This window comes from Oncorhynchus tshawytscha, unplaced genomic scaffold (assembly GCF_018296145.1).
Source record: "Oncorhynchus tshawytscha isolate Ot180627B unplaced genomic scaffold, Otsh_v2.0 Un_contig_397_pilon_pilon, whole genome shotgun sequence".
In the NCBI taxonomy this organism is placed as follows: Eukaryota; Metazoa; Chordata; class Actinopteri; order Salmoniformes; family Salmonidae; genus Oncorhynchus; species Oncorhynchus tshawytscha.
In genome coordinates, this window is record NW_024609119.1 from 77,501 (window position 1) to 90,000 (window position 12,500).

General features: G+C 42.4%; 1 protein-coding gene across 1 annotated transcript in view; it reads right to left on the reverse strand.

Annotated features, from left to right (window-relative positions):
* The window catches only part of LOC121844299 (FERM and PDZ domain-containing protein 1-like), an 89,028-nt gene that overhangs the window by 57,290 nt on the left and 19,238 nt on the right, over positions 1-12,500 (reverse strand). The window contains 1 exon segment of the mRNA XM_042314232.1: positions 9,815-9,930. The gene's annotated coding sequence lies outside the window, so the exon portion shown is untranslated.

The window sequence follows — 12,500 nt, forward strand, 5'->3', positions numbered from 1 at the left end:
TTTTTACCAGTGTGATTTCACGTTTTCTTGTTTCTCAAGTGTTTTTCACAAGTTTTCTCGGTTCTGACCATTCAGCCCTGATCCTGATCTTTCTGCCATCCTGTACCTGCCTGACTCTGACCTGACAACAAACCTCTGCCTGTAGACGACCTGCCCTTTGTGTTATAATAAATGATTGAGAACTGTACTATCTGCATCTGGGTTATAACAGTTGTGACACGGGGCAAATGTGATGCTAACGATCATCCAGATGATTCAGATGATTAATCTTCCGGCGCAGACAGAGATGGCCGCCTCGCTTCGCGTTCCTAGGAAACTATGCAGTTTTTTGTTTTTTTACGTGTTATTTCTTACATTAGTACCCCAGGTCATCTTAGGTTTCATTACATACAGTCGAGAAGAACTACTGAATATAAGATCAGCGTCAACTCACCATCAGTACGACCAAGAATATGTTTTTCGCGACGCGGATCCTGTGTTCTGCCTTACAAACAGGACAATGGAGTGGATTCCATGCAGCGACCCAAAAAAACGACTCCGAAAAAGAGGGAAACGAGGCAGTCTTCTGGTCAGACTGGTCAGACTCCGGAGATGGGCACACCGTGCACCACTCCCTAGCATTCTTCTTGCCAATGTCCAGTCTCTTGACAACAAGGTTGATGAAATCCGAGCAAGGGTAGCATTCCAGAGGGACATCAGAGACTGTAACGTTCTATGCTTCACGGAAACATGGCTCACTGGAGAGACTCTATCCGAGGCGGTGCAGCCAGCGGGTTTCTCCACGCATCGCACCGACAGAAACAAACATCTTTCTGGTAAGAAGAGGGGCGGGGGCGTATGCCTTATGGCCAACGCGACATGGTGTGATGAAAGAAACATACAGGAACTCAAATCCTTCTGTTCACCTGATTTAGAATTCCCCACAATCAAATGTAGACCGCATTATCTACCAAGAGAATTCTCTTCGATTATAATCACAGCCGTATATATCCCCCCCCCCAAGCAGACACATCGATGGCTCTGAACAAACTTTATTTAACTCTCTGCAAACTGGAAACGATTTATCCGGAGGCTGCATTCATTGTAGCTGGGGATTTTAACAAGGCTAATCTGAAAACAAGACTCCCTAAATTTTATCAGCATATCGATTGCGCAACCAGGGGTGGAAAGACCTTGGATCATTGTTATAAGGCCCTGCCCCGCCCCCCTTTCGGAAAAGCTGACCACGACTCAATTTTGTTGATCCCTGCCTACAGACAGAAACTAAAACAAGAAGCTCCCACACTGAGGTCTGTCCAAAACTGGTCTGACCAAGCTGACTCCACACTCCAAGACTGCTTCCATCACGTGGACTGGGAGATGTTTCGTATTGCGTCAGACAACAACATTGACGAATACGCTGATTCGGTGTGCGAGTTCATTAGAACGTGCGTTGAAGATGTCGTTCCCATAGCAACGATTAAAACATTCCCTAACCAGAAACCGTGGATTGATGGCAGCATTCGTGTGAAACTGAAAGCGCGAACCACTGCTTTTAATCAGGGCAAGGTGTCTGGTGACATGACTGAATACAAACAGTGCAGCTATTCCCTCCGCAAGGCTATTAAACAAGCTAAGCGTCAGTACAGAGACAAAGTAGAATCTCAATTCAACGGCTCAGACACAAGAGGCATGTGGCAGGGTCTACAGTCAATCACGGACTACAGGAAGAAATCCAGCCCAGTCACGGACCAGGATGTCTTGCTCCCAGGCAGACTAAATAACTTTTTGCCCGCTTTGAGGACAATACAGTGCCACTGACACGGCCTGCAATGAAAACATGCGGTCTCTCCTTCACTGCAGCCGAGGTGAGTAAGACATTTAAACGTGTTAACCCTCGCAAGGCTGCAGGCCCAGACGGCATCCCCAGCCGCGCCCTCAGAGCATGCGCAGACCAGCTGGCCGGTGTGTTTACGGACATATTCAATCAATCCCTATACCAGTCTGCTGTTCCCAGAGGGCCACCATTGTTCCTGTTCCCAAGAAAGCTAAGGTAACTGAGCTAAATGACTACCGCCCCGTAGCACTCACATCCGTCATCATGAAGTGCTTTGAGAGACTAGTCAAGGACCATATCACCTCCACCCTACCTGACACCCTAGACCCACTCCAATTTGCTTACCGCCCAAATAGGTCCACAGACGATGCAATCTCAACCACACTGCCCTAACCCATCTGGACAAGAGGAATACCTATGTGAGAATGCTGTTCATCGACTACAGCTCGGCATTCAACACCATAGTACCCTCCAAGCTCGTCATCAAGCTCGAGACCCTGGGTCTCGACCCCGCCCTGTGCAACTGGGTACTGGACTTCCTGACGGGCCGCCACCAGGTGGCGAGGGTAGGCAACAACATCTCCTCCCCGCTGATCCTCAACACTGGGGCCCCACAAGGCTGCGTTCTGAGCCCTCTCCTGTACTCCCTGTTCACCCACGACTGCGTGGCCACGCACGCCTCCACCTCAATCATCAAGTTTGCGGACGACACAACAGTGGTAGGCTTGATTACCAACAACGACGAGACGGCCTACAGGGAGGAGGTGAGGGCCCTCGGAGTGTGGTGTCAGGAAAATAACCTCACACTCAACGTCAACAAAACTAAGGAGATGATTGTGGACTTCAGGAAACAGCAGAGGGAACACCCCCCTATCCACATCGATGGAACAGTAGTGGAGAGGGTAGCAAGTTTCAAGTTCCTCGGCATACACATCACAGACAAACTGAATTGGTCCACTCACACAGACAGCATCGTGAAGAAGGCGCAGCAGCGCCTCTTCAACCTCAGGAGGCTGAAGAAATTCGGCTTGTCACCAAAAGCACTCACAAACTTCTACAGATGCACAATCGAGAGCATCCTGGCGGGCTGTATCACCGCCTGGTACGGCAACTGCTCCGCCCTCAACCGTAAGGCTCTCCAGAGGGTAGTAAGGTCTGCACAACGCATCACCGGGGGTAAACTACCTGCCCTCCAGGACACCTACACCACCCGATGTTACAGGAAGGCCATAAAGATCATCAAGGACATCAACCACCCGAGCCACTGCCTGTTCACCCCGCTATCATCCAGAAGGCGAGGTCAGTACAGGTGCATCAAAGCTGGGACCGAGAGACTGAAAAACAGCTTCTATCTCAAGGCCATCAGACTGTTAAACAGCCACCACTAACATTGAGTGGCTGCTGCCAACACACTGACACTGACACTGACTCAACTCCAGCCACTTTAATAATGGGAATTGATGGGAAATGATGTAAATATATCACTAGCCACTTTAAACAATGCTACCTTATATAATGTTTACATACCCTACATTATTCATCTCATATGCATACGTATATACTGTACTCTATATCATCGACTGCATCCTTATGTAATACATGTATCACTAGCCACTTTAACTATGCCACTTTGTTTACATACTCATCTCATATGTATATACTGTACTCGATATCAGCTACTGTATCTTGCCTATGCTGCTCTGTACCATCACTCATTCATATATCCTTATGTACATATTCTTTATCCCCTTACACTGTGTAGAAGACAGTAGTTTTGGAATTGTTAGTTAGATTACTTGTTGGTTATTACTGCATTGTCGGAACTAGAAGCACAAGCATTTCGCTACACTCGCATTAACATCTGCTAACCATGTGTATGTGACAAATTTGATTTGATTTGATTTGATTTCATGGATATTTACATGGCATTTGTCTTCTTCAAAAGTAGATTATGAAAAAAACTGAGTGAGGTTTCAGCTCATGCCAAACACTAAAACCACTCAACAACATATTTAATCCAATACATTCTAGTCCCTTCTCATAAATAACATATCGCTAATGAACACTTTTGTCGTTTGGACTTCCTAAATGGATCCATTGTTGTCTATTTATCAGAATGTAAAACAGAACACTGGTATCTAATCCCATTGTTGTCTATTTATCAGAATGTAAAACAGAACACTGGTATCTAATCCCATTGTTGTCTATTTATGAGAATGTAAAACAGAACACTGGTATCTAATCTCATTGTTGTCTATTTATGAGAATGTATGACAGAACACTGGTATCTAATCTCATTGTTGTCTATTTATCAGAATGTAAAACAGAACACTGGTATCTAATCTCATTGTTGTCTATTTATCAGAATGTAAAACAGAACACTGGTAACTAATCCCATTGTTGTCTATTTATCAGAATGTATGACAGAACACTGGTATCTAATCCCATTGTTGTCTATTTATCAGAATGTATGACAGAACACTGGTATCTAATCCCATTGTTGTCTATTTATCAGAATGTATGACAGAACACTGGTATCTAATCCCATTGTTGTCTATTTATCAGAATGTATGACAGAACACTGGTATCTAATCCCATTGTTGTCTATTTATCAGAATGTAAAACAGAACACTGGTATCTAATCCCATTGTTGTCTATTTATCAGAATGTAAAACAGAACACTGGTATCTAATCCCATTGTTGTCTATTTATCAGAATGTATGACAGAACCCTGGTATCTAATCTCATTGTTGTCTATTCATCAGAATGTAAAACAGAACACTGGTATCTAATCCCATTGTTGTCTATTTATCAGAATGTAAAACAGAACACTGGTATCTATTCCCATTGTTGTCTATTTATCCGAATGTATGACAGAACACTGGTATCTAATCCCATTGTTGTCTATTTATCCAAATGTATGACAGAACACTGGTATCTAATCCTATTGTTGTCTATTTATCCGAATGTAAAACAGAACACTGGTATCTAATCCCATTGTTGTCTATTTATCAGAATGTAAAACAGAACACTGGTATCTAATCTCATTGTTGTCTATTTATCCGAATGTAAAACAGAACACTGGTATCTAATCCCATTGTTGTCTATTTATCAGAATGTAAAACAGAACACTGGTATCTAATCCCATTGTTGTCTATTTATCCGAATGTAAAACAGAACACTGGTATCTAATGTCATTGTTGTCTATTTATCAGAATGTATGAGAGAACACTGGTATCTAATCCCATTGTTGTCTATTTATCCGAATGTAAAACAGAACACTGGTATCTAATCCCATTGTTGTCTATTTATCAGAATGTAAAACAGAACACTGGTATCTAATCTCATTGTTGTCTATTTATGAGAATGTATGATAGAACACTGGTATCTAATCTCATTGTTGTCTATTTATCAGAATGTAAAACAGAACACTGGTATCTAATCCCATTGTTGTCTATTTATCAGAATGTAAAACAGAACACTGGTATCTAATCCCATTGTTGTCTATTTATCAGAATGTATAACAAAACCCTGGTATCTAATCTCATTGTTGTCTATTCATCAGAATGTAAAACAGAACACTGGTATCTAATCTCATTGTTGTCTATTTATCAGAATGTAAAACAGAACACTGGTAACTAATCCCATTGTTGTCTATTTATCAGAATGTATGACAGAACACTGGTATCTAATCCCATTGTTGTCTATTTATCAGAATGTATGACAGAACACTGGTATCTAATCCCATTGTTGTCTATTTATCAGAATGTATGACAGAACACTGGTATCTAATCCCATTGTTGTCTATTTATCAGAATGTATGACAGAACACTGGTATCTAATCCCATTGTTGTCTATTTATCAGAATGTATGACAGAACACTGGTATCTAATCTCATTGTTGTCTATTTATCAGAATGTAAAACAGAACACTGGTATCTAATCTCATTGTTGTCTATTTATCAGAATGTAAAACAGAACACTGGTAACTAATCCCATTGTTGTCTATTTATCAGAATGTATGACAGAACACTGGTATCTAATCCCATTGTTGTCTATTTATGAGAATGTATGACAGAACACTGGTATCTAATCTCATTGTTGTCTATTTATCAGAATGTAAAACAGAACACTGGTATCTAATCCCATTGGTGTCTATTTATCAGAATGTAAAACAGAACACTGGTATCTAATCTCATTGTTGTCTATTTATGAGAATGTATGACAGAACACTGGTATCTAATCTCATTGTTGTCTATTTATCAGAATGTAAAACAGAACACTGGTATCTAATCCCATTGGTGTCTATTTATGAGAATGTATGACAGAACACTGGTATCTAATCTCATTGTTGTCTATTTATCAGAATGTAAAACAGAACACTGGTATCTAATCCCATTGGTGTCTATTTATGAGAATGTAAAACAGAACACTGGTATCTAATCTCATTGTTGTCTATTTATGAGAATGTATGACAGAACACTGGTATCTAATCCCATTGTTGTCTATTTATCAGAATGTATGACAGAACCCTGGTATCTAATCTCATTGTTGTCTATTCATCAGAATGTAAAACAGAACACTGGTATCTAATCCCATTGTTGTCTATTTATCCGAATGTATGACAGAACACTGGTATCTAATCCTATTGTTGTCTATTTATCCGAATGTAAAACAGAACACTGGTATCTAATCCCATTGTTGTCTATTTATCAGAATGTAAAACAGAACACTGGTATCTAATCTCATTGTTGTCTATTTATCCGAATGTAAAACAGAACACTGGTATCTAATCCCATTGTTGTCTATTTATCAGAATGTAAAACAGAACACTGGTATCTAATCCCATTGTTGTCTATTTATCCGAATGTAAAACAGAACACTGGTATCTAATGTCATTGTTGTCTATTTATCAGAATGTATGAGAGAACACTGGTATCTAATCCCATTGTTGTCTATTTATCCGAATGTAAAACAGAACACTGGTATCTAATCCCATTGTTGTCTATTTATCAGAATGTAAAACAGAACACTGGTATCTAATCTCATTGTTGTCTATTTATGAGAATGTATGATAGAACACTGGTATCTAATCTCATTGTTGTCTATTTATCAGAATGTAAAACAGAACACTGGTATCTAATCCCATTGTTGTCTATTTATCAGAATGTAAAACAGAACACTGGTATCTAATCCCATTGTTGTCTATTTATCAGAATGTATGACAAAACCCTGGTATCTAATCTCATTGTTGTCTATTCATCAGAATGTAAAACAGAACACTGGTATCTAATCTCATTGTTGTCTATTTATCAGAATGTAAAACAGAACACTGGTAACTAATCCCATTGTTGTCTATTTATCAGAATGTATGACAGAACACTGGTATCTAATCCCATTGTTGTCTATTTATCAGAATGTATGACAGAACACTGGTATCTAATCCCATTGTTGTCTATTTATCAGAATGTATGACAGAACACTGGTATCTAATCCCATTGTTGTCTATTTATCAGAATGTATGACAGAACACTGGTATCTAATCCCATTGTTGTCTATTTATCCGAATGTAAAACAGAACACTGGTATCTAATCCCATTGTTGTCTATTTATCAGAATGTATGACAGAACCCTGGTATCTAATCCTATTGTTGTCTATTTATCCGAATGTAAAACAGAACACTGGTATCTAATCCCATTGTTGTCTATTTATCAGAATGTAAAACAGAACACTGGTATCTAATCTCATTGTTGTCTATTTATCCGAATGTAAAACAGAACACTGGTATCTAATCCCATTGTTGTCTATTTATCAGAATGTAAAACAGAACACTGGTATCTAATCTCATTGTTGTCTATTTATCAGAATGTAAAACAGAACACTGGTATCTAATCTCATTGTTGTCTATTTATCCGAATGTAAAACAGAACACTGGTATCTAATCCCATTGTTGTCTATTTATCAGAATGTAAAACAGAACACTGGTATCTAATCTCATTGTTGTCTATTTATCAGAATGTAAAACAGAACACTGGTATCTAATCCCATTGTTGTCTACTACAGTGTTGTGAGGGAGGAGCCATTAAACAATAGACACAGCGTAGCAAAGCACTTCACTGTCAAGAAACAAGGTGGTGGAGTCATGTGAACACTTCTATTGCAGAGTACCTTCTCACTGTCTCTCCCTGCCTCCATGTCTGTCAGTCTCATCCACCTAGCTCTTATTTCCCCAGTCTTTTCTTGATCAATCGTTCATCACTGACACTCTTTCTATTTTTATCTCTCTCTCTCTCTCTCTCTCTCTCTCTCTCTCTCTCTCTCTCTCTCTCTCTCTCTCTCTCTCTCTCTCTCTCTCTCTCTCTCTCTCTCTCTCTCTCTCTCTCTCTCTCTCTCTCTCTCTCTCTCTCTCTCTCTCTCTCTCTCTCTCTCTCTCTCTCTCTCTCTTTATTAGATAAGTAGAAACAATGGGAGGAGTTAGATTTCCTCTGACAGGATAATACTGACACAAACACACACACACACACACACACACACACACACACACACACACATACACACAACACACACACACACACACACAAACACACACACTCACTCGAGAGGCTAATGAGGCTACAGCAGCACATGTGCCCTACTCCACCATTCACTCCTTCTCCCTGCCTCACTCTTCCCATCTTCTCCTCCTCTACCTCTCTCTTTTACTCTTTCACTTCACCTCGTTCAACTTCTTCTTCATAGTTCTTTCACTTACAGCACGTTTATACATTCAAACTCAAATAAAACACACATCGGACAAATGGCTTGTGCTTACACACACACACACACACACACACACACAGATAATGAGATTACGGTGAGTGTGTGTGTTACTGCGTCACCCCGCTGAGCCAGATTAGAGACAATCACCTCAGACCAACGCACAGCCTTATACACGAACACAGAGACCCTCCTCTCTGTAACTGTCTCTGTGACTGTCTCTGTAACTGTCTCTGTAACTGTCTCTGTAACTGTCTCTGTAACTGTCTCTGTAACTGTCTCTGTAACTGTCTCTGTAATTGTCTCTGTCTGTTTCTCCTTTGCTCTCTCTCCTTCATTAATTCTCTCTCTCATTTCTCTCTCTCTCACAAGCACACATACTCTCCTCCCCCTCCACAAACACAGTTACCCTCCTCCCCCTCCACAAACAGTCCCCCTCCACAAACACAGTTTCCCCTCCTCCCCTCCACAAACAGTCCCCCTCCACAAACACAGTTCCCCTCCTCCACCTCCACAAACACAGTTCCCCTCCTCCCCCTCCACAAACACAGTTCCCCTCCCCCTCCACAAACACAGTTCCCCTCCCCCTCCACAAACACAGTTCCCCTCCTCCCCCTCCACAAACACAGTTCCCCTCCTCCCCTTCCACAAACACAGTTCCCCTCCTCCCCTTCCACAAACACAGTTCCCCTCCTCCCCCTCCACAAACACAGTTCCCCTCCCCCTCCACAAACACAGTTCCCCTCTCCCCCTCCACAAACACAGTTACCCTCCTCTCCTTCCACAAACACAGTTCCCCTCCTCCCCCTCCACAAACATAGTTACCCTCCCCCCCTCCACAAACATAGTTCCCCTCACCCCTATCCACAAACACAGTTACCTTCGGCCCCCTCCACAAACACAGTTACCCTCCTCCCCCTCCACAAACAGTTACCCTCCTCCCCCTCCACAAACACAGTTCCCCTCCTCTCCTTCCACAAACACAGTTACCCTCCTCCCCCTCCACAAACACAGTTCCCCTCCCCCTCCACAAACACAGTTCTTCTCCTCTCCTTCCACAAACACAGTTACCCTCCTCCCCCTCCACAAACAGTTACCCTCCTCCCCCTCCACAGTTACCCTGCTCCACAAACACAGTTCCCCTCCTCCCCCTCCACAAACACAGTTACCCTCCTCCCCCTCCACAAACACAGTTACCCTCCTCCCCCTCCACAAACACAGTTACCCTCCTCCCCCTCTCACCTGTGCTCTGTCCTCTGTATCAGGGCTCCATCATGGTGTATCCCCAGTTACTCCCCCTCTCTGATCTCTCTCTGGACATCCTGGTGAGGAAGAGGAGGGTGCTGCTTCTTCATCTCCTGCTGATACAACACAACATGATTGATCGGCAGATAAATATTGAACAAACTATCAACTACAAATGTGTTGATATGTAACCTGTTGCTAGGGTTACAGTAAGGTTAAGAGTCAGGGTAAATGTGTTGATATGTAACCTGTTGCTAGGGTTACAGTAAGGTTAAGAGTCAGGGTAAATGTGTTGATATGTAACCTGTTGCTAGGGTTACAGTAAGGTTAAGAGTCAGAGTAAATGTGTTATGTAACCTGTTGCTAGGGTTACAGTAAGGTTTAGAGTCAGGGTAAAGGTTAGGGTAATGGTTAAGGTTAGGGTTAATATAGTATTATTATTATATTAAAGCTTGTATAAAAGTCAGCTCTGGATAAATACTGTATATTCAGACAGAAGAAACTCTAAATCTTCTTTAAAAGTGCTTTCCTCACCATCGTAAATAAGCATGCCCCTTTCAAAAAAAATTGAACAAAGAACAGATATAGCCCTTGGTTCACTCCAGACTTGACTGCCCTTAACCAGCACAAAATCGCCCTGTGGCGTACTGCACTAGCTTCGAATAGTCCCCACGATATGCAACTTTTCAGAGAAGCCAGGAACCAATACACATAGTCAGTTAGGAAGGCAAAGGCTAGCTTTTTCAAACAGAAATGTGCATCCTGCAGCACTAATTCCAAAACGTTTTGGGACACTGGAAAGTTCATGGAGAGTAAGAACACCTCCTCCCAGCTGCCCACTGCACTGAGGCTAGGAAACACTGTCACCACTGATAAATCCACGAAAATTGGGAATTTCAATAAGCATTTCTCTACGGCTGGCCATGCTTTCTATCTGGCTACCCGTACCCCGGCCAACAGCTCTACACCCCCTGCGGCAACTTCCCCCAAACCTCCCCAGCTTCTCCTTCACCCAAATCCAGACAGCTGATGTTCTGAAAGAGTTGCAAAATCTGAATCCCTACAAATCAGCTGGGCTAGACAATCTGGACCCTCTCTTCCTAAAATTATCCACCACCATTGTTGCAACAACTATTACCAGTCTGTTCAACCTCTCTTTCATAACGTGTGAGATTCCCATAGATTGGAAAGCTGCCGCGGTCATCCCCCTCTTCAAAGGGGGAGACACTCTCGTCCCAAACTGTTACAGACTGTCACGACTTCTGCCGAAAATGGTCCCTTTCTTTGTTCAGGTGGTGTTCGGCAGTCGACGTCACCGACCTTCTAGCCAGCGCTGATCCATTTTTCATTGGCTTTGTCTTGTCTTCACACCTGGTTTCAAATCCCTTCATTACATGTTGTGTATTTAACCCTCTGTTTTACCTCATGTCTTTGTCGGTGATTGTTCGTTGTATGTATTGGTGCAGTATGTAGTAGTATGTTATAGTGATTGTTCGTTGTATGTATTGGTGCAGTATGTACAGTGCCTTGCGAAAGTATTCGGCCCCCTTGAACTTTGCGACCTTTTGCCACATTTCACGCCCAATTTTTCAGTTTTTGATTTGTTAAAAAAGTTTGAAATATCCAATAAATGTCGTTCCACTTCATGATTGTGTCTCACTTGTTGTTGATTCTTCACAAAAAAATACAGTTTTATATCTTTATGTTTGAAGCCTGAAATGTGGCAAAGGGTCGCAAAGTTCAAGGGGGCCGAATACTTTCGCAAGGCACTGTAGTAGTATGTTATGACGCTGCACTTCCCAGATCTCCTGGTAGACGCTGCACTTCCCAGATCTCCTGGTAGACGCTGCACTTCCCATATGTCTCCGAATCCCTGCGTCAGGGGTACATTCAGTCCTCCACTTCACCCGTCCCCTCGAGTTTCTTTTTTGTGAAGAAGAAGGAGGGAGGTCTGCGTCCGTGTATTGACTACCGAGGTCTAAATCAGATCACGGTGAGGTATAGTAACCCGCTACCGCTCATAGCCACAGCGATAGAGTCAATGCACGGGGAGCGCTGCTTCACCAAACTAGATCTCAGGAGCGCTTGGTGCGTATCCGAGAGGGATACGAGTGGAAGACGGCTTTCAGTACCACCTCTGGGCACTATGAGTACCTCGTCATAGCGTATGGGTTGATGAATGCGCCATCAGTCTTCAAAGTTTTTGTAGACAAGATTTAGGATATAGTGTCTAATCGGGGTCCCCAGTTCACGTCGAGGGTCTGGAGGGCGTTCATGGAACGTCTGGGGTCTTGGTCAGCTTTACATCAGGTTTTCACCCGAGAGTAAAGGGCAGGTGGAGAAAGTTAACCAGGATGTGGGTTAATCCAACCAACTACCTACCTCATCCCCATATTTGTTTTTGTTTTTCTGCTCTTTTGCACACCAGTATTTATATTTGCACATCCTCATCTGCATATCTGTCACTCCAGTGTAAATTGCTAAATTCTCATTACTTCGCCACTATTGGCCTATTTATTGCCTTACCGCCGAACTTCATTTGCACACACTGTATACAGATTTTTCTATGGTGTTATTGACTGTATGTTTGTTTTACTGCATGTGTAACTCTGTGTTGTTGTTTATGTCGCACTGCTTTGCTTTATCTTGGCCAGGACACAGTTGTAAATGAGAACTTGTTCTC